Source organism: Rhinolophus hipposideros (assembly GCF_964194185.1).
Source record: "Rhinolophus hipposideros genome assembly, chromosome: 25".
Lineage (NCBI taxonomy): Eukaryota > Metazoa > Chordata > Mammalia > Chiroptera > Rhinolophidae > Rhinolophus > Rhinolophus hipposideros.
In genome coordinates, this window is record NC_138071.1 from 12368935 (window position 1) to 12387996 (window position 19062).

The window sequence follows — 19062 nt, forward strand, 5'->3', positions numbered from 1 at the left end:
CATAGATAACGGGCACAAATAAAAGGCTCAATATCTGATGGATACGCTTTCACATACTGTCTAAGGTGGTCAACTTACTATAGGTTCTACATTAGACAGACTGTTTCATAAACCTCTGAAAGGTAATATAAAGAGTACCTCAAAGTCAGTACAGTAAAACATCCTAGAACACTATACTCCAGTTTGGGACATTTGGATTAACCTAATCATTTCACTACTAGCCTCGTAATCAAATACAATGGCAGCATTTATTTGGCTGCATCAGTCTCATACTTAGACTATGGGAAAAAGAAGGACTTCTTTCCATCATAAAAATCACAACCTTACACAATGGTCTCCCTTGCATAATAGTCCCACCCCTATTTTTGGAGTGGCAGAGCCAGCATAAAAGGTGTTATCATTACACAAATACATACAGTACTTTAGAGGTGTTTTGAAGGACAAGAATGCATTTTCAATTTTATTACTACTTTTCAAATAGCAGAGGCTAGACAGAGGTTCCAAGCGCCTTGCTTCATTGCTTTTGAAGCCGGTGGCAACTGTGACCTAACTGACTACAGTCCTATATCTTACCCACCATGAAATTTCCCAGGAAGTCTGACATTATCTGGGTCAAGTTCATAAGGTATTTGATTCAGAGACTGATACTATAGGTTTTGTGTTGTATGAGCACACGAGAACATGGTGCTCTCTTTTAACTGAGACATAAAAACCAAGGTAACAGCCTACTTGCATTCATTTTCAAGTTTTCATATCATGAGAGCCAAAGAAACGAAAGCCACGTCCAACCTGCCTGCTGCTATTAATACACACAGTGAACTTTGATGTAAATGTCAGCCGTGCTCACGTAAGGCTTCTGGTCAAATCTGCATGAGAATCATTAAATTCTGAGTTTCCCAGTCCCTTCTGTAAGTTCAACAGATATGATAGATTTCTCTTCTTGTTCTAAGCTATTGTTTACTGTTGCTCTGAACTACTCAACAGCTGTAATTCGGCAATTTACTGGAGGTTGAAGGGTATAACAAGTGTTCAGAGGTATATAAATGTGCATAAACGTAAAGCCTGATGCCAGCACTGGTGTTACACTAACCCACATTCCTCCCACCCTCACAACACAGCCCTCTGCTTCAACTGGCTCACTTCTCCAGACATCGAGGGGCCTTTTCTTCCCTATACACCCTTAGTAGTTACATCTGCACTGTCTAATAGCATAGTCACTACCTACATGTGGCTATTGAGCCCCTGAGATGTGACTAGTCTAAATTGAGATGTTCTGTAAGTGTAAAATTACACACCAGATTTCGAAGACTCCGTACGAAAAAAAATATAAAACATCTCAATAATTTTTATATTACCTGTTGAAATTACAATATTTGGATACATGTAGGATCCAGTAAAACATATATACTAGAAATTGAAATTTTCTGTGTGTGTGACTCACATTATATTTCTATTGAAGGATGTTAAGTTAGATGCTTTTAGGCTCTCTTTCTCTGACTCAATTCCACTGAGCCTTTTTCAATTAGACGTAAGTGGAATCTTCTAATTTTATCCTTTATGTATCTTAATCTCTCTCTTTTTCAATTCTTTTCTCGTTCTGTGCTGCATTCTGGGTAATTTCTCATATTTATCTTCCAAATCACTGATTCTTTTTTCGCTGGGTCTAATCTGTTGTTAATACATCCATTCCACAAGGTTTTGTACATTTGTTTTGACGTTGCGAATATGGCTTTATTTGTTGAATTTCCTAGATTTCACCTAGGTGAGAAAAACGTTGGAAACTGTTACAGTTTCTACCAATGCTAAACACCTGCATACTCTATGCATTCCACTCCTAGGTATAAACAAACAGAAATGGATAGATGATGGCCCCAAATTGGAAATTACCCAAATGCCAATCAGTAGTAGGATGGATAAATACATTGTGGTATATTTGCACAATAGAATACTATATGCAATAGCAAGAAGCAAGCTACAACTATATAGAAAAATATAAATAAATTTCATGTTTTTATTTTTTCCTGTATTGGGAGTTAAAGGACATATATAAAAATGCATATACTATATAAATTGATTTATGAAATGTTTTAAAAAGAAAACAGGTAAACTATGATATTAGAATTTAGGATAGTGGTTACCCTTAGAGTGGGGAGGTTATCTGGAAGATACATGAAGGACTTCAGAGATCTGATAATGTTCTTTTTCTCGAGCTGAACACTAGTCACATGGCACATTTAATTTGTGAAAATTCATCAGGGTATAAATGTATGATTTTTACACTTTTCTATGTGTAAGACTTTTACAATATTAAAAATTCAAAACCCTTATGTGTCAGATTTTCAAAACAAAATATTTAGTAATTAAATCTTTTTTTTTTCTCTTAGGGTTTCTAATTTCACATATAATATTCTTTATTTCCAGAATTTCATTTCAGTTTCTATTCTAATTCAGGTTGCTTTTACAGTAAAGGCCTTGGGAAGTCTAATTCTGCAATTCTTTGTTTTGATTTATGTGCTGTATACTGTGTATAATTGGTTAAGTTTTATTGTGAATTTATATGTGGTTAATTTCAATCTGTGGGGATCCTAGAAACCCTTGGCTCTGGGTACATTCTGCCAAAGAGAATTCTCATCTGACTTTGCCAGACATTCTGAGTCTCTCTCACACTAGAATCATCTTAACCCAATTCTTTCTCTTGAGGTTTCCTGGACAGCATATGTGAATAATATAAGTTTAAACCCAAAACCCTCATAAGGTCAGAATTCTCAAGAGAAACTCTTTTCATGCCCGCATCCCAGCTAAGGCTGGAGCAAATAACTTTTCATAGCACCTTTCTTTGCCAGGTTTTTCTTCTCCATCTTTTCACTGAGGGTACAGATCTTTAAGACTCCTGGTTTTTTGTGAGCTCTTGGTATTGACTCCCCACCTTATAGTTCTCAAGACCTTTTCTCCTATTTCACAACCCTCCCCGACTCACCCCCAGTTGTATGGCAGTAAAACCAAGGCTCCAAGTTTCCATTATCTTCAGACACCCCCGCCCCAATCAGGCCATAGCTTAGGCGCCCCCTCACCGCCCTGATGTCAGTTCTCTCTATATTTTTTTGTTCCTGTGGATTTACTTTAAATTTTAATGAGCTTAGCTACACATTGTTGCCTGATATCCAGCATTTCTGTGTGTATGATTAGAAGAGTTTCTCAAAATATTCCGTCTTTCATGATACCAGAGGTAAAAGTCCACCAGGCCTTCCCTCTCTGATGCTTAAATGCTAGTGAGACAACGTATCTGTAACTTCAGGGGCTTTGAAGAGGCCCCACTCTGCTACCTCCCAGCTTAGCTGTACCTGAATTTTATAGAACTAAAAACTGTTTGAAGTGAACTGAGATAATCTGGGATGTCAACCAATTAATTTTCACAATATGCTACACTTACCATTTAATGGACTTAGTGAAAAAATAAAAGTCACCCCACATAGAGAACTAGGCATCTTACCACTTCTTTATTCCAAAGGATAAAATAATTCAGAAACTATTTACTCAAAAAAAAAAAAAAAGCCTACTCTTTGCCAGGCACAACAGCACAAAGTGTTAGACATGTAAAAGGAATTAAAACATGAACTTGGCCCTCAAAGAGTTTAGCAAGAATTCCTAAAAGATTTTTTTTTCTTTAAGCGCAAACGGATCTATAGGTAAATATCGTGTTAAGAATATGAACACAAGGCAATGTTTGGTAGATAGAAATGATGTTAAAAATGTGAGTTTTACCATGCCATGTTCCTGCTAAAGCACCTCTCATAGCTTCCCATTACCACTAAATTATACTCCAAACTCCTCCAAGGCCCCAAGAGCTGTAGCCTTGCCTGTTTCCCAGTCTTCATCCAACACAACTCTTCTTCTTGTTCACTCCATTCTCTCCACACCGGCTTCCTTCTGTTCTTCAAAGATGCCTAGTTCATTCTCGTTTGCACATACTCTTCCTTTCATCTAGAATACTCTCCTCTCAGGTGTTCATCTGGATCTTATGTCTCATTAACTAGGTCTCAGTTCAAATTAGAAATGCTTTGAGGAGACCCTTCCCTGACCCCCGGGCAAAAGGAGCCCCGCCACCATATCACTTATCCATCACGTCACTCTTTTTTCCTTTTTCTTCATCGTACATATCAGTATTTTACATTACCTAGTTTTTCATGTGTTTTCTCATTTATTAAGCCCACACTCTGCTTTTCTCTGTATCCCCTCAATGAACCTGGTATACATAATAGGTACTCCCTTAACATATGAGAATAAATGCGTAAATGGTCAATGATGTCTATAAGTGTGAAAAATAGGAGAGTGACGTCCACTTGTGCCACCTAATTGCACCCCAGGAAATAAGTAGCAAAAAAGTTTCAGTTAAGTGCAGCACGTGCCATAAGGTTCCGTAGTTGCTGAAGAGGAAGTAATGAACTCTGTTGGGAGCAAGTGTGGGTAACAGAGAAACTGTAAAGGCAATTTACGAAAGACCCTAAAGAATGAGCAGGAAGTGACTGGCTAGATATGGCAGAGAAAAGCATCTGGACAGAAAAAGAGCGCATGAGCAGCCAGCAAGTGAGAGACTCCTCCTCCCTTTATGCAGTCACCCTACATTCAGACTGTAGAACTTCCCAAAGGGTTCAAGTACTGCCTTTCATCTGGAGGTCTCCAGGGTATCTAACGTCAAAGCTGCATTGTGGACTTTGCAGCCAACTAATTGGGTGCTTTTTAAGCACATTCTTTCACCTCTCCAGTCCTCATTTTCAGCACCTCTAGAACCAGGATGTGACTCAACGATCCTAAGATCCCTTCCAGCCCTAAAAGTCTGTCAGTTACTCCTGTGTTTGCTCCAGCACACATCCTAAAATGGCCGATACTGAAGCATGAAACATCAATGACTTTTGATGGTTAAATTTTTTTTTTTTTTTTTTTTTTGCCGGTTTACTTTTCTGTTTTTTAATGATTAAGAGAGAGTCTACAGAACATGTGTTCCACGCCAGTGCTTGATTATGGCTCACTGCATAAATTAGTTATGAAATGCAACTGGATTTGGGTACAATCTAAAGCTTTGCGCACAGTGCCGGAGGCCAGTCAGCCCCACCAGCATGGGCACAGGGCAGGGAGGCTGACGCAGTCCTAGGATAACACGCCACAGAGCTCCTCAGCATGGGATCTGCAGACCACCCTTTCCATACCACATAAAGTCCATGTTAAAAACTCAGGTCCCTGGTCCAACCAGACACCACTCCCCCAGGCCCAACTAGATTAGATTCTCTTATTGGTGGGGCCCAGAAATCTTCACTGTTAAGAATGCCCAGATAATTCTTTTTTATGCATCATCAAATAGAGAACTACAGTCTCTTAGCTTCACTCTGTTATGTGACAAACACAAAACACTAACAGTCACAGTGACTAGTATTTATTGGGGGCTTCTATATACCATGATCTGTATCAGGCTTCTCTGCTTGACTTCCTTTCTTGCCCCAACACTGTTACATAACTCACATAGCAGTCAGTTGGGGGCGTCAGGATTTGAGGCCACGCTTCTCTGACTCCAGAGTCCATGTTCTCAACTGCTAACTAGGTGGTAGCGGGACCTGGTGCCTAAGAGTTGCCGCCCTGGTATCATCCTCCATGAGTTCAAATCCCAGCTGCACCATTTATTAGCTGTGTGCCCTTGGGTAAGTTCTTTTGATAACGTGGGAGTAATGAGCGTTCCTGATTCATTGGGTGGTTGGTTGTGAAAAATAATTGAGGTGATTCATAAAAAGTATTTAGAAGGGAATCTGGCACCTTACAAACACTCAGGCGTTAGTCATTCGAATCCAGCCTCCCCTTTCTTACAATCCAGCCTTTCGGCTCCTCAGGGCTTGTCACTGGTCCCAGAGGACACCTCTGGCACGCCTGAGAAGACAGACCTGAATAAAAAAAAAAGCTATCCGTTCTGCTGGAAAACAACCCAAAGCACATGCCTCACTGACAGTGGGTCAGTAGTGTGATCTTCGGAGATAAAGGACCGCACATTATTTGAGCTTAAATGTTCAAAGAGCGTCAACGCCTTTCTAGCACAGAACACTTTCAGCCTTGCTGCTTGTTTTTCTTTCATGCCTCCTAATGGTTCTGTCTGTCATTATGAACCTTTCAGTTCTGCTTCAACAAAGCACAAAGGGATTCCATCCTTTAATCCTCAAAATAGTTTGTCTTTATAGTTGGGCAAGTAAGAGTTGGTTGCAGCGGTAACTTCTGAAACCTGGCTCTCATTATGCTACGAACTGCAATGTGTTGCTGCATCAAAGCATGAGTGATAACAAACACTTTCAGACGGTGAGAACTGCTCTTTATAACCTGCTTTCCAAGTGCCCTCTTGACATAGAGCGACTTTTTTGGACTACCATCAATCATCATTAGTAGCAAATGGTGATATCTGTCCGGGTGACATCTCAGCCAAAGAAGAAACCTTCATCCTTAGAATGTCAGCTACTGCGAGACTGAAATATAGAATACAGTGAAGACTTTAGTCTTCCATAGCAAAAATTATTCCGCATACCATGTTTTTACAAAATCCACGATGAAGGTACTTAAAATTATTAATTTTTCTTTCTAAATGAAACTGTTTTATAGTTATGCATAGGATTATAAATAAGCCACTGTTTCTGACCACGGATATTTCAAGTGCCCAGGAAAAGGGAGTCAGCAGAAAAGGTGTCATCACCACACTATCCTCGCGCAAAACCAGTGATAGCCTGTGGACTTCCATGGCGATCCCAAAAGCTCCACCCAGAGGACACATCCGAGGTGCACAAGTCCCAGCAGACCACGTAGCTGCTGACCACGTGGCAAGTCAGCCCCACCAGCTGACCCCTCCTTTGAAAAAGTCAATCCACTCAGCAAACCCCGAACATGGCAGGACCCACACAAACAGGCAGCCCACTCTCTGGCAGGACTTCCTTTTTCTGTACCAAGCTGAGACCTTCCTCCCTTCGAAAGAGACTGAAGCCTTGTTAGATTCAGAGCCCTTTGAAAAATGGGGAAAAGATACTGGTCCCCTAAGAATCACGCCTTTTTATTAATAAATTAATCAAGCCTGATAACTTCTCAGCAACTTCCAACTCCAGACTGTAAATGCTTGGCCTAAGCAAAATATCAACCACTTATGTCATACAACAACAAAATATTCTCATTAGAAACTTTTATCCTACACAAAGAAACTCTCTGCCTTAGAGGGACGAGCTCCACTATCCTGAGAGAGTCCAAGGACTGAAATGACTGAGGCTTTTACTCCATCCTCTTAATTTCAACTGCTCGCACTACTCCCTACAGCTGTCGAGTTCCTGCATATGGGCAGGTATGAAAATGCAGAAACATCTGCCTTTTCACCTGAACAGAGCATAAGCTACAATAATGAGCCAAAGAATATTGCAAAATATTACTAACAATGCAATCGATTTCCCAACGGGCTCTTATTAGATAGGTGGAATTAAAAGCAAGAACATAGTTTGCAGAATTCAGGAGCTGAAGTCCAGATACTGAACACATTTATGCAAACTTCGAACTAGACCAGATTCTCATTGCAACCACTTAGACAAGGAGCAAGGACCGTTTGTCCTTCCCAGAAACTGCTTTCTAAACTAAGTCCCTCATACGGACTTTCTTGCTGTCCCCTTGGTCACCAAGCCACACAGCCCTCTGTCCCTGGCCCGAGGCCTGTGCAGGTCCAATTCTAGTCCCCCGCCCTGAAGTAAGGAAGGCTCCTCCCTAACAGGCTGCCAAGGAGCCCTCCCCGTGTTTCAGACCTTGTGACAATAACCTTGCAGTTGCCTCCTTTGCTCATCTTGAAGGTCCCCATGGTCCAAAGACCAGGAAGTGGGTCATACTAAATCCAATGTCTTCAGTCAATTCACCTGAGTCAACCAGGCCTTGAGTCCATCTGTGCCAATCCTCTTTTTCCACATAAGACAGAGAGGTTGACTCGCTAAGGTCACATTGCAAATTAGGGAGAAGCCAGGCCTTCTGTTACCCAAGCCAATGGTTTTCACCTGGTGCCACTGACAAAGCCTGGGGTTAGAGGCCATGTTGAGCCCTGCCCATATTCCCAGGGATCCCTCTTCCAGCTACTGATAGAGCCACTGCTAACCTCACACCTCTACCCTTCTTCAGAAAATTGCCCTTGGGGGATAGAGCCACATTGCCCAAAGGTGCCTGGGAATTCTCCGATTTAGGGGTGGGCTGTTCCTAGCTAAGGACTGACGGATACAAGGATACAAATCCCCCACTTCCTTGACTCAAGACAGAACAGGCTCTGATGCAATGGACACTACAGACCATCACCCAGGATCAGGCCGACAATAGACTCTACCTGAAACCACAGTCTCTCCTGAGAACTCCCTTTAATAAAGCACTTGTGTAAGCATCCCGTCTTGGGAACCTGACCTAAAGCTGTGCTTCTCCCTGAGTGTTCCAAGCTGCATATTGGCTCAGCCCCCACAATGGTCGAAAGGCCCCCATAGACTATCTTCATCCAGAGCCCATCAGCATTAAGTCCAGTGCCTCAGGTAACCAGGAATAGCCCCCTTGTCCCTTCGAGCTGAGATGTCCACCCTTCCTCCTGGGAAAAGCACCGAGTCCCTCCTTCCTGCCCTTGCAGCTCTCACCTGACTTGTAGTTAGGAGCTGAAAACATATTCTGAAGTCAGTGAACGATCAAGCTGAGGTTATCAGCAGGAGAACGTTGCCTAAAATACTATCAGTGACTCATTCCTCCAGTTCTCCTTCGTGAGCACAAAAACTCCCCCAAGGTCCCTTGATTTGGTTCTTGTAGCATGAAGTCTTTTAAGCAGAGAATAGGGTCTCATCATAGCATTAATATTAACACAAGCCACCGTTGCTTGACTGTATCTTGCTTCCTTAGAGCTTGTTCCATGTTCTGACTGACATTCTTATCTGGATGTGGTATTTGGATAGGAAAACACCATTTCTGAGACTTATTATTTAACTATGACTTGCTTACATAAAACAACACCCTCACTGGGTTTGTTTCTTTCCTGACAAAGGTCAGATTATTGATGACATATCTGAAGAATTTATAACCTGCTTTATACCAATAACAGCTATTCTTTTACAGCACTTCCTATGTGCCGGGCACCAGAAATTTACCCCTTCTCATTCTCATAACAGATATGAACTGATGAGGCTCAGAGAGGCCATATCAGTGCCATTGTTATGTAACAATCACGTGGTGGAAATGTGTTTGAACCCAGGTCCATCTAACTACAAAGCATGTGACTAGGCCACTTCAGCTCACTGTCCCTGCCACAGCCCCAGTGCTTAGGACTGGCTAGACTCTGAAGCAATTCCTGTCCCAAGCTAAGATTCCTACAAATCATTGGATGTTCCTGAAACCCCCTCGTGTCCTCTGACCTTGAGAGAGTGAAGCAACTCGAAGGGTATCTAGTGCAGATAAAGATAAGGACCAAAAGGGGCTTTGACAGGAAGAGCGAGTAAACATATTGTTCCCTATTCCTCTCATGGGTAGCTAAAAACCATGGACATTCTATGTCTAAAACAGACACAAGAAGACTTGGAAAGGTAGAGAGAAGTCAAGAAGGTTAAAGACCTCAGGACCCAAGGAAGGACATGGTGGTGAGTTCCTATATTTTATTTTCTTCTCTTACATTCCAGACTAGAAACTGAAGGAGTCAGCAATATGGAAATGCCAACAAGCATAGACAGAAAACAAAAACTCCTCCTTCTATCCAAAGAACCAAGACAAGGGCAACCTAACTCCTTTTAGATAGAAAACTTTTAAATGGTAATAAATCTGCTCCAGTCAAACACAGCAGGAAAAAAAAACAGGTGTCCCACCCCCTATCCCAACACCACAGTCCCTGGTGGGGAGCCTGGACTGTAACGAGCTTTCCCAATACCCCCACCAGGATGGTTTCAAAGACGTCTGGTCTTTTATCTCTGCTTGGTGCAGTTCCTGCTGAGATGGTGTTGGGGGAGGCCAGTGGAAGTCGGGGCTTCACCAGCACCACTCAGCAGTGCCAGTCGCCAGGAGTGTTATTGGAGGACACCTGGGAGCAGTGTCAAAGCACCCCTCCTTCTCACAGCCAGCTTCAATAAGCAATTATAAACACTCTTGAAACAAATGAAAACCCACAAAGTCCTGGCAAAGTAGGAATTTTCGGCAAAGAAAGGGAAGACACAAAACAGAACCAAGTGGAAATTTTGGAAGTGAAATATACCCCAACTAAATTTTTTTTTAAATAACAACAACTCAATGGATGGGTTCAACAGCAGAATGGAGAGGACAGAGCACAGAATCAATGAATTTGAGGATAGAAAAATAGAAAACACCCAATCAAAATAATACAAAGTAGACTAGAAAAAAAATAACAGAGCCTCAGAGACCTATGAAATTATAACAAAAGATTATTTAAAAAAACTTCGGTCGCCCTTCCTCTGTGCTGCCTACGGAGGTGGCATTCATCTTTCGGTATCATGGCTGCCCTCAGACCACTTGTGAAGCCCAAGATCATCAAAAAGAGGACCTAGAAGTTTATCCGGCACCAGTCAGACCAATATGTCAAAGTTAATCATAACTGGCAGAAACCCAGAGGCACTGACAGTGAAGGTGCTCAGAAGACTCAAGGGCCAGATCTTGATGCCCAACACTGGTGATGGGAGTAACAAGAAAACAAAGCACATGCTGCCCAGTGGCTTTCGGAAGTTCCTAGTCCACGATGTCAAGGAGCTTGAAGTGCTCTACATGTGCAACAAATCTTACTGTGCTGAGACTGCTCACAACGTCTCCTCAAAGAACCACAAAGCCATTGTGGAAAGAGCAGCCCAGCTGGCCATCAGAGTCACCAATCCCAATGCCTGGCTGCACAGTGAAGAAAATGAATAGACAGCTTGTGTGCAAATTGTGCTTTAACAAAACCATAAAATTCTTCCAAAAAAGGAAAAAAACTTCGGTCATCTCACTCCCAGAAGGAGAGGGGGAAAAGGGTGGAGCTGAAAAAGTATTCAAAGAAGTAGTAACAGCTGAAAACTTCCCACACTTGGTAAAAGACAGATTTAAGAATCTCAGTGACCACCAAACAGGATAAACCCAGAAATTCACACCAAGACACATCATAGTCACATTTGTAAGAACTAAAGACAAAGACAAAATCTTGAAAGTAGCCAGAGAGAAACAATGCATGAACTAGAGGAGAAAAACAGATTGAAAGATAGAGGATTTCTCAAAAGAAATCAAGGCCAGAAGGAAGTGGTGCAATATTTTTCAAGCAATGAAAGAACTGTCAACACAGGATTTTATGTCCTGAGAAAATATTCTTCGGGAATGACATTCTCAGATGATGAGAAACTAAGAGAATCTTTTGCTAACAGACCTACCTTAAAAGAATGGCTTAAGAATGGCTTTCTCTAAGCAGAAAGGAGAAGATAACAGAAGGAATCTTGGAACATCAAGAAAGAACAAAAAGCAAAAAAATAAGTAAATACAACAGATTTTATCCCTTCTCTTTAATTTTCTAAATATGGTTTGTGTTTAAAGCAGAAACCACAACACTGTCTATTGTACTTCTCAAGGTATGCAGAGGAAATATTTAAAACAGCCATTGAAAGGGGAGGGTGATGGGGGTTAAGTTTCTACACTTCAATGGAACTGGTTAAATGTCAACACCAGTAGACTGTGATTAATTATGTATAGATAAATTCAGTATCTAGAGCAACCACTAAAAAAGCTATATAAAGAGATATACTCTAAAACACAATAGAAATAAATCAAAATGGAATTCTATGAAATGTTCAAGCAATCCACAGAAAGCAGAAAGAAAGCAAAGGAGAGACTGAAAGGGTAGGGGGCAGGTGGAGGAATGTCCACCTCTTATGCCAGCATCACTCCAGAGCTCACTAGACCCTTTTCACAAGGGAGCACTGTCCATCTGCTTCTCAGGTATGCATTTGGGGTGGGGACAGCAGGAGGAGCCCTCCAGGCAATTCCACAGAGCTTTGCCTGGGGTGTTACCGTGGGTTGGTGAATGTTTGTACTAGTAGTCATGGAAGGCTCTTTTCAAAACCATCAGGCTGACCTGCCAGCATCAAAAGGAGCTCCCTGTCAAAGCTTGGGTCTCAGCTAACCTTCAGCTTGGTGGAGGCTCCCTCCAAAGGGGAGATGGTACATTTATGTTCCAATTACAAAAGCCCAAAGCTCCATTCTCTGTGCAGTCTATACTGCTGGGAAACGAGAACGAAGATGGCTCTAATGAAGGTCTGATGTATCTTGAGCAAGGGGAAGCAGCAAGTGTCATCATTTGGAGCCGTGTCCCAAATGCTAAAGAAATGAGCTGGGTTCAAAATCAGTCAGCCTTGGTAAACAATTCCTACCAGATAAAGACTATTTCAACAGGCATCTTCAGTCTTAGAAAGATTAAGGAAAAAATGGATAATGAGTTCCAGAGTAGTTCCACCTCCCTGTAATTTTATTAGAGGCAGGAGTCCTAAATCCTTCCAGGAATGTGGGGAGCCCCCAATCTCATAGCAAACCATTGCATACAACCTGCTGGCCCTGTGTTTCTGGCCGCCCAAACCTCCAAACCTGTCTCTTAGAAAAATGCTTCTGAAAACTTTCCATTACAGTTGTTTATATAATTGTTATGTTAAAATTTAAAAAAGCAAAAAGATGTCTAGGGAGGGTATTTATACATTGCATGTCATTCATTATTCCAAATGTAATTTTAATCAGTTCAACATAAAAGCATCTTAATATCCTCAAAAATGGCATTGGTAATTTTAAATATTAAAATTCACATTAGGAAAAAAGAGGAATTTGATTCATTCTCTCCTTTCAAACAAGCATAATCAACTAGGCACACATCTCCAATCTTCCTCTCCACTCTCTCGTTCTCTTTCCTTCCTTTTGCCTTTTCCCTTTCCTCTTGCTCTGCTCCCTTATGAGATAACAAAGAGCGGGGCTCAAGGGGCAGAGTCAGGGTTAACCCAAAAAAATCAGATTACTTCTTCTCCTTCCACACACTCAGAAACCTAAGGCTTTTGATAAAAGTAGTTCTATATTCCCCAGAAAATCTCTGCTTTTTATGTTTACCCTGTCTTTGGCCAACTCTAATAGATTTTTCTATTGAGTTCGGCTCTGTAGCCTAGATTCCTAAAAGGTATATTTGCAGACATACCAGGTAGATTCCCTTGAGTTTTTGGAAACAATCTTCCTTTCAGCAAAAGGCAAACATCTCAAGAAAGGCCCTCTTCCACCTCCATCCTCCTCCATCTTCTCAAGAGCAGACCTGGCACTTGTAAAAATTTGGGAAGTTTGCTGAAAATTCCTCAAAGAGGTTCCATGGCTTCTTATGTACTGTTAAATTTGCAATTAATGCCTCAAGTTACTTTAGTGCTTTCTACCTTGAACTGATTAATGAACACTAAATTTCATGCTAATACTCCCAAACCACTTGCCGGCAATGTGGGACTCACTTTCCAAATTCTGCTGATTGCAGCAAAAATAAAAAATGCTCACATCATCTCATGACCATGGTTCTAGAGTATTTCCATCAGCTTGCTCTCCTCTTACAGGTAGGATGTTTATTGTGTTAGTCCATCCTGTTCCAACTTTCCACTGGCACAAAAAGCTAGTGGTTTTCTACAGTAGTCCTGGAATCCATTACCATGGAAACAAAAGGTACAAAAAGCTGTTTATCTAATAGGAAAACCTAGAGGCACTCTCAAAAGATCAAAAGTGTTTTTAAAATATAGGTATACCAAAATACATTCTAGCTTAGGTTGAAGAAGCCTTAGGGTAGAATAATAAAGCAGGCTCACAAAGGAAGAATGGGCAAAAAAAAAAATTTTTGCTCTGGCCACAATCATCATGGTGCTGACAGGAATACACTCCTGTGTCTGGTCATCCATCCAGGTCATTCGAAGTTTCTCCAAGTCTGATAGAGGCCCTTGTCGAATTTTGTTAGTCTCATTGCCTGCAATGAAGCAGACCCTTTAACAGTGCTTGTCACTTCGTTCTTGTTCTTCAAGATCATGGCTCTGGTGGAATGGGACACGCCTGACTGGCAAGCAATAACATCACTAATTTTCCACATTTGTAGTCCTTAATCATTTTTAATTCCATTTCTAGGTCAATCCCTCAACATGGCCTCTGACTGGCAACATCAGCAGTGGATTTTGTATGCTTAGGGGCTGTGATGAATGAAACAAAACAAGGTTAAATCTAGCACAAGAGAAAATGACGCCGTCAAGAGACACTGTAAACACAAGAGGTATGAGGCTGCTGCCAGCGTAACACAACATGTTGCTTTCTAGCACACTTTTGTAATTAAGCAGAAAGAGTACACTCTAAAATAATTAGAAAAGGCATAGTATAGTAAATACATAAACCAGCACCATACTCATTAGCATTATCAAATATTATGTACTGTACATAATTGTATGTGCTAGACTTTTATATGACGGGCAGTGCAGTCACTCATTTCCATTAGCATCACCGCAAACACAAGACTAACGTGTTACACTACAACATTACAAAGGCTACTACATCACTGTGTGATGGGAATTTTTTGGCTCCATTTTAATCTTATGGGACCACCATCTTATATGTGGTCTATGGCTGACCAACACTTCGATATGTGGCACGTGACACAGTACAAAATATTCTATCCAAAAAAAGCAGAATACACTTGTTTTTCAAGTGCAAATGGAACATTTTCCAGGATAGATCACGTTAGGCCACAAAAGAAGCCTCAAGAAATTTAAGAAGATTGAGATCATGGCAAGCATCTTTTCCGAACACATGGTATGAAACTAGAAATCAATTTTAAGAAAACGAGACAAAATACAAACACATGAAGGCCAAACAACATGCTGCTAAACAACCAAGGGGTCAACAGAGAAATCAAACAAGAAATAAAAAAAATACCTTGAAACAAATGAAAATGAAAACACAACATTCCAAAAATCTATGGGACACAGCAAAAGCACTTATAAGAGGGAAGTTTATAGCAATACAGGCCTACCTCAAGAAACAAGAGAAAGCTCACATAAACAATCTAACTTTACACCTAAAGAAATTAGAAAAATAAGAACAAACAAAGCCCAAAGTTAGTCTAAGAAAGGACGTAATAAAGATCAGAGCAGAAATAAATGAATTAAAGACTTAAAAAAAAAACAGAAAAGATCAATGAAATTAAGACCTGGTTCTTTGAAAAGATAAACAAAATTGATAAACCTTTAGCCAGACTCATCAAGAAAGAAGAGAAAGAATTCAAATAAATACAATCAGAAATGAAAGAAGAGAAGGTAAGGCCAACACCACAGAAATACAAAGAATCATAAGCAATTACTATGAAAAAGTACAAGCCAATAAATTGGACAACCTAAGAGAAATTTATAAATTCCTAGAAACATGCAATTTTCCAACACTGAATTAGGAAGAAACAGAAAATCAGAACAGACAAATAACTGGTAATGAAATTGAATCAGTAATAAAAATTTCCCAACAAACAAAAGTACAGTACCATATGACTTCACAGGTAAATAAATTCTACCAAACATTTAAAGAGGAGTTAACACCTATCCTCTCAAACTATGCCAAAAAAAATTGAAGAGGAGGGAAAGCCTCAAAGCTTATTCTATAAGGGCCCTGATACCAAAACCAGACAAAGACACTACAAAAGAAAGAAAATTACTGGCCAATATTCCTGATAAATACAGACGCAAAAATCTTTAAAAAAAAAAATAGCCAACCAAATTCAACAATATGTTATAAGGATCATACACCACAATCAGTGGGATTTATTCCAGGGGCAAAAGGATGATGGTTTAATATCTGCAAATTAATCAATATGTTACACCACATTAACAAACCCAAGAATAAAAATCATACGACCATCTCAATAGATGCAGAAAAAGCATTTGACAAAATTCAACATCCACTTATGATAAAAACTCTCCATGAAGCAAGTATAGAGGGAGAATACCTCCATGTAATAAAGGCCATATGTGATGAACCCACAGCTAACATCATACTCAACAGTAAAAAGATGAAAACTTTTCCTCTCAGATCAGGAACAAGACAAGGACTTTCATTCTCACCACTCTTATTCAATATAGTATTGGAAGTCCTAGGCACAAAAATCAGGCAAAACAAAAAAGAAATAAAAGGCATTCAAATTGAACAGGAAGAAGGAAAACTCTCACTATTTGCAGATGACATGATACTATAAACATAAAGCTCTAAAGACGCCACCAAAAAACTATTAGAACTAATAAACAAATTCATTAAACTTGCAGGACACAAAATTAATATACAGAAATCTGTTCCATTTCTATGCACTAATAACAAACTATCAGAAAGAGAAATTAAGAAAACAATCCCATTTACAGTTGCTACAAAAAGAATAAAACACCTAGGAATAAATTTAACCAAGCAGTCAAAAGACCTGTACTCCGAAAACTATAAGACACAAATGAAAAGAAATTTGAAGATGACACAAATAAACGGAAAGATGTACTATGCTCATGTTGGAAGACTATTGTTTAAATGTCCATACTACCCAAAGTAATCTACACATTCAGTGAAATCCCTACCAAAATCCTAACGGCATTTTTCACAGAATTAGAACAAATTATTCTAAAATTTGTATGGAGCCACAAAAGATCCCAAATAGCCAAAGCAATCTCAAAAAGGAAAACAAGACTGGATGTATCATGCTTCCTGACTTCAAACTACATACTACAAGGCTACAGGAATCAAAACAGTATGGTACTGTCACGAAAAGAGACACATAGATCAATGGAACAGAATAGAGAGCTTATATGGTCAATTAATTTCTAACAAAGGACGCAAGAATATACAATGGGGAAAAGACAGTGTTTTCAATAAATGGTGTTGGGAAAACTGGACAGCTCCATGAAAGAAAATGAAACTGGACCACTTTCTTTCACCATCTACATAAATAAGCTCAAAATGGATTAAAGACTGAAACGTAAGGCCTAAAATCATAAAATTTCTAAAAGAAAACACAGACAGTAAATTCTTTTTCCTCAGGCCTAGCAAAAAAAAATTTTTAACTCAGTCTCCTCAGGCAAGGGCAACAAAAGCAAAAATAAACAAATGGGGCTACATCAGACTAAAAAGCTTTTGTACAGCACAGGAAGCCATCAACAAATGAAAAGGCAATCTAATGAATGGGGGAAGATATTTACAAAGGATATATGCAATAGGGGTTAATATACAAAATATATAAAGAACTCATATAACTCAATATCAAAAAAATGAACAATCCAATTAAAAAATGGGCAGAGAATCTGAATAGACATTTCTCCAAAGAAGACAAACAGATGGTTAACAGAAACATGAAAAGACGCTCAACATCACTAATCATGAGGGAAATGCAAATCAAAGCCACAATGAGATTATTATCTCACACCTGTCAGATTGGTTATTATCAAAAAGATAACAAACAACAAGTGTTGACCAGGATTAGAAAAAAAGGGAACCCTCATGCACTGCCGGTGGGATTGCAAACTGGTGCAGCCACTAGAAAACAGTACGGAGGTTCCTCAAAATATTAAAAATAGAACTACCTTATGACCCAGCAATTCCACTTCTGGGTATTTATTCAAAGAAATCAAAAAACACTAATTCAAAAAAATGTATGCATCCCTATGTTCATTACAACACTATTTACAATAGCCAAGATGTGGAAACAACCTAAGTGTCCATCAATAGATAATAGATGAATGAATAAAGAATATGTGGTATAAATTCTCATTTTCTCTCTCTCTCCCTCTCTCTCTCTCTCTCTCTCTCTCTCTCTCTCTCTCTCAATGGAATATTACTCAGCCATAAAAAAGGAATGAAGTCTTGCCATTTGCAACAAACTGGATGGACCTACAGGATATTATGTTAAGTGAAATAAGGCAAAGAAAAACAAATACCATACAACTTCACTTATATGTGGAATCTAAAAAAAAAAAAAAAAAATGAACAAACAAAACAGAGACATCAAGAACAAACTGATATGGGTGTCCGATGGACATGTGCCCTGTTTGGGAGACCACCTCAGGGATGCTGTGGATGCCTGGTCATGGCGTTGTACACCAGAGGCTGGACATTAATGAATGCCAACTATAATTTTATGTGTATAATGTGATGGCTCGGTGTGAGGTCGGGGTGGTGGTGGATGGGGGGAGGGGGGTTCACGGTGTGAGGGATGTAAAAATAAAATAAAATAAAATAAAACTAAAAAAAAAAGAACAAACTGATAGTTGCCAGAGGGGAGTGAGATGGGAGGATTGGCAAAATAGTGACGGGGATTAAGAGGTGCAAACTTCCAGTTATAAATTAAATAAGTCACAGGATGTAATGTACAGCATAGGGAACATAGTGCAATAACTTTGTGTGGGGACAGATGGTTACTAAACTTACGTGGCGTTCATTTCAAAAGGTATATAAATGTTGAATCACTATGTTGTACACCTGAAACTAATATAACATTCTATGTCAACTATACTTCAATTTTTTAAAAAAAGAAAAATCCTTGTTATAAATACACTCATTTTATCATAACTCCACTTGATCTAGAACTTGATCCCACGTGTTGAGGAAATGCTGTCGTGCGTCATATTTGCGTTTGGGAAAGGAGTAGGTGCAAACTACAGGTATTTATTTTGATAGTCTCAGTGTTTTCATGAAACATAAGGAGTTTCACTATATCCTGCCATCCACTTCAAAGAATAATTTTGGATACATTAGCCCTTCCATGGAAAAATTCCTGATACTTAAGCTGCTCCAGCCATCTGTAATAATATAAATTCTTTCTATCCAGTATCCTCCTCAAGAAACAGCTGGAATAATATTATAGAAAGCTCCCATCAACGACTCTAAAGGAGTACACGTTTCCCAACATTTCCCAGGAAGCCATGTGGCCACTCCAGAGAAGGATATGTGGTCAGGAGCCGCCTGATTTGATCCTTGTATCAAGGATGTGCTGGCCAGTCCATCTGCGATTGTGGCCACCTC

The 19062-nt window shown here is 39.8% G+C and overlaps 1 protein-coding gene and 1 pseudogene across 4 annotated transcripts in view; one reads left to right on the top strand and one right to left on the bottom strand.

The window, feature by feature from the left end:
- The window catches only part of GRM8 (glutamate metabotropic receptor 8), a 707399-nt gene that overhangs the window by 659218 nt on the left and 29119 nt on the right, over positions 1–19062 (bottom strand). The window lies entirely within an intron of this gene.
- Positions 10471–10917, top strand: LOC308492887 (large ribosomal subunit protein eL32-like; annotated as a pseudogene). Its single transcript has one exon. The product of its transcript is annotated as a large ribosomal subunit protein eL32-like (transcript).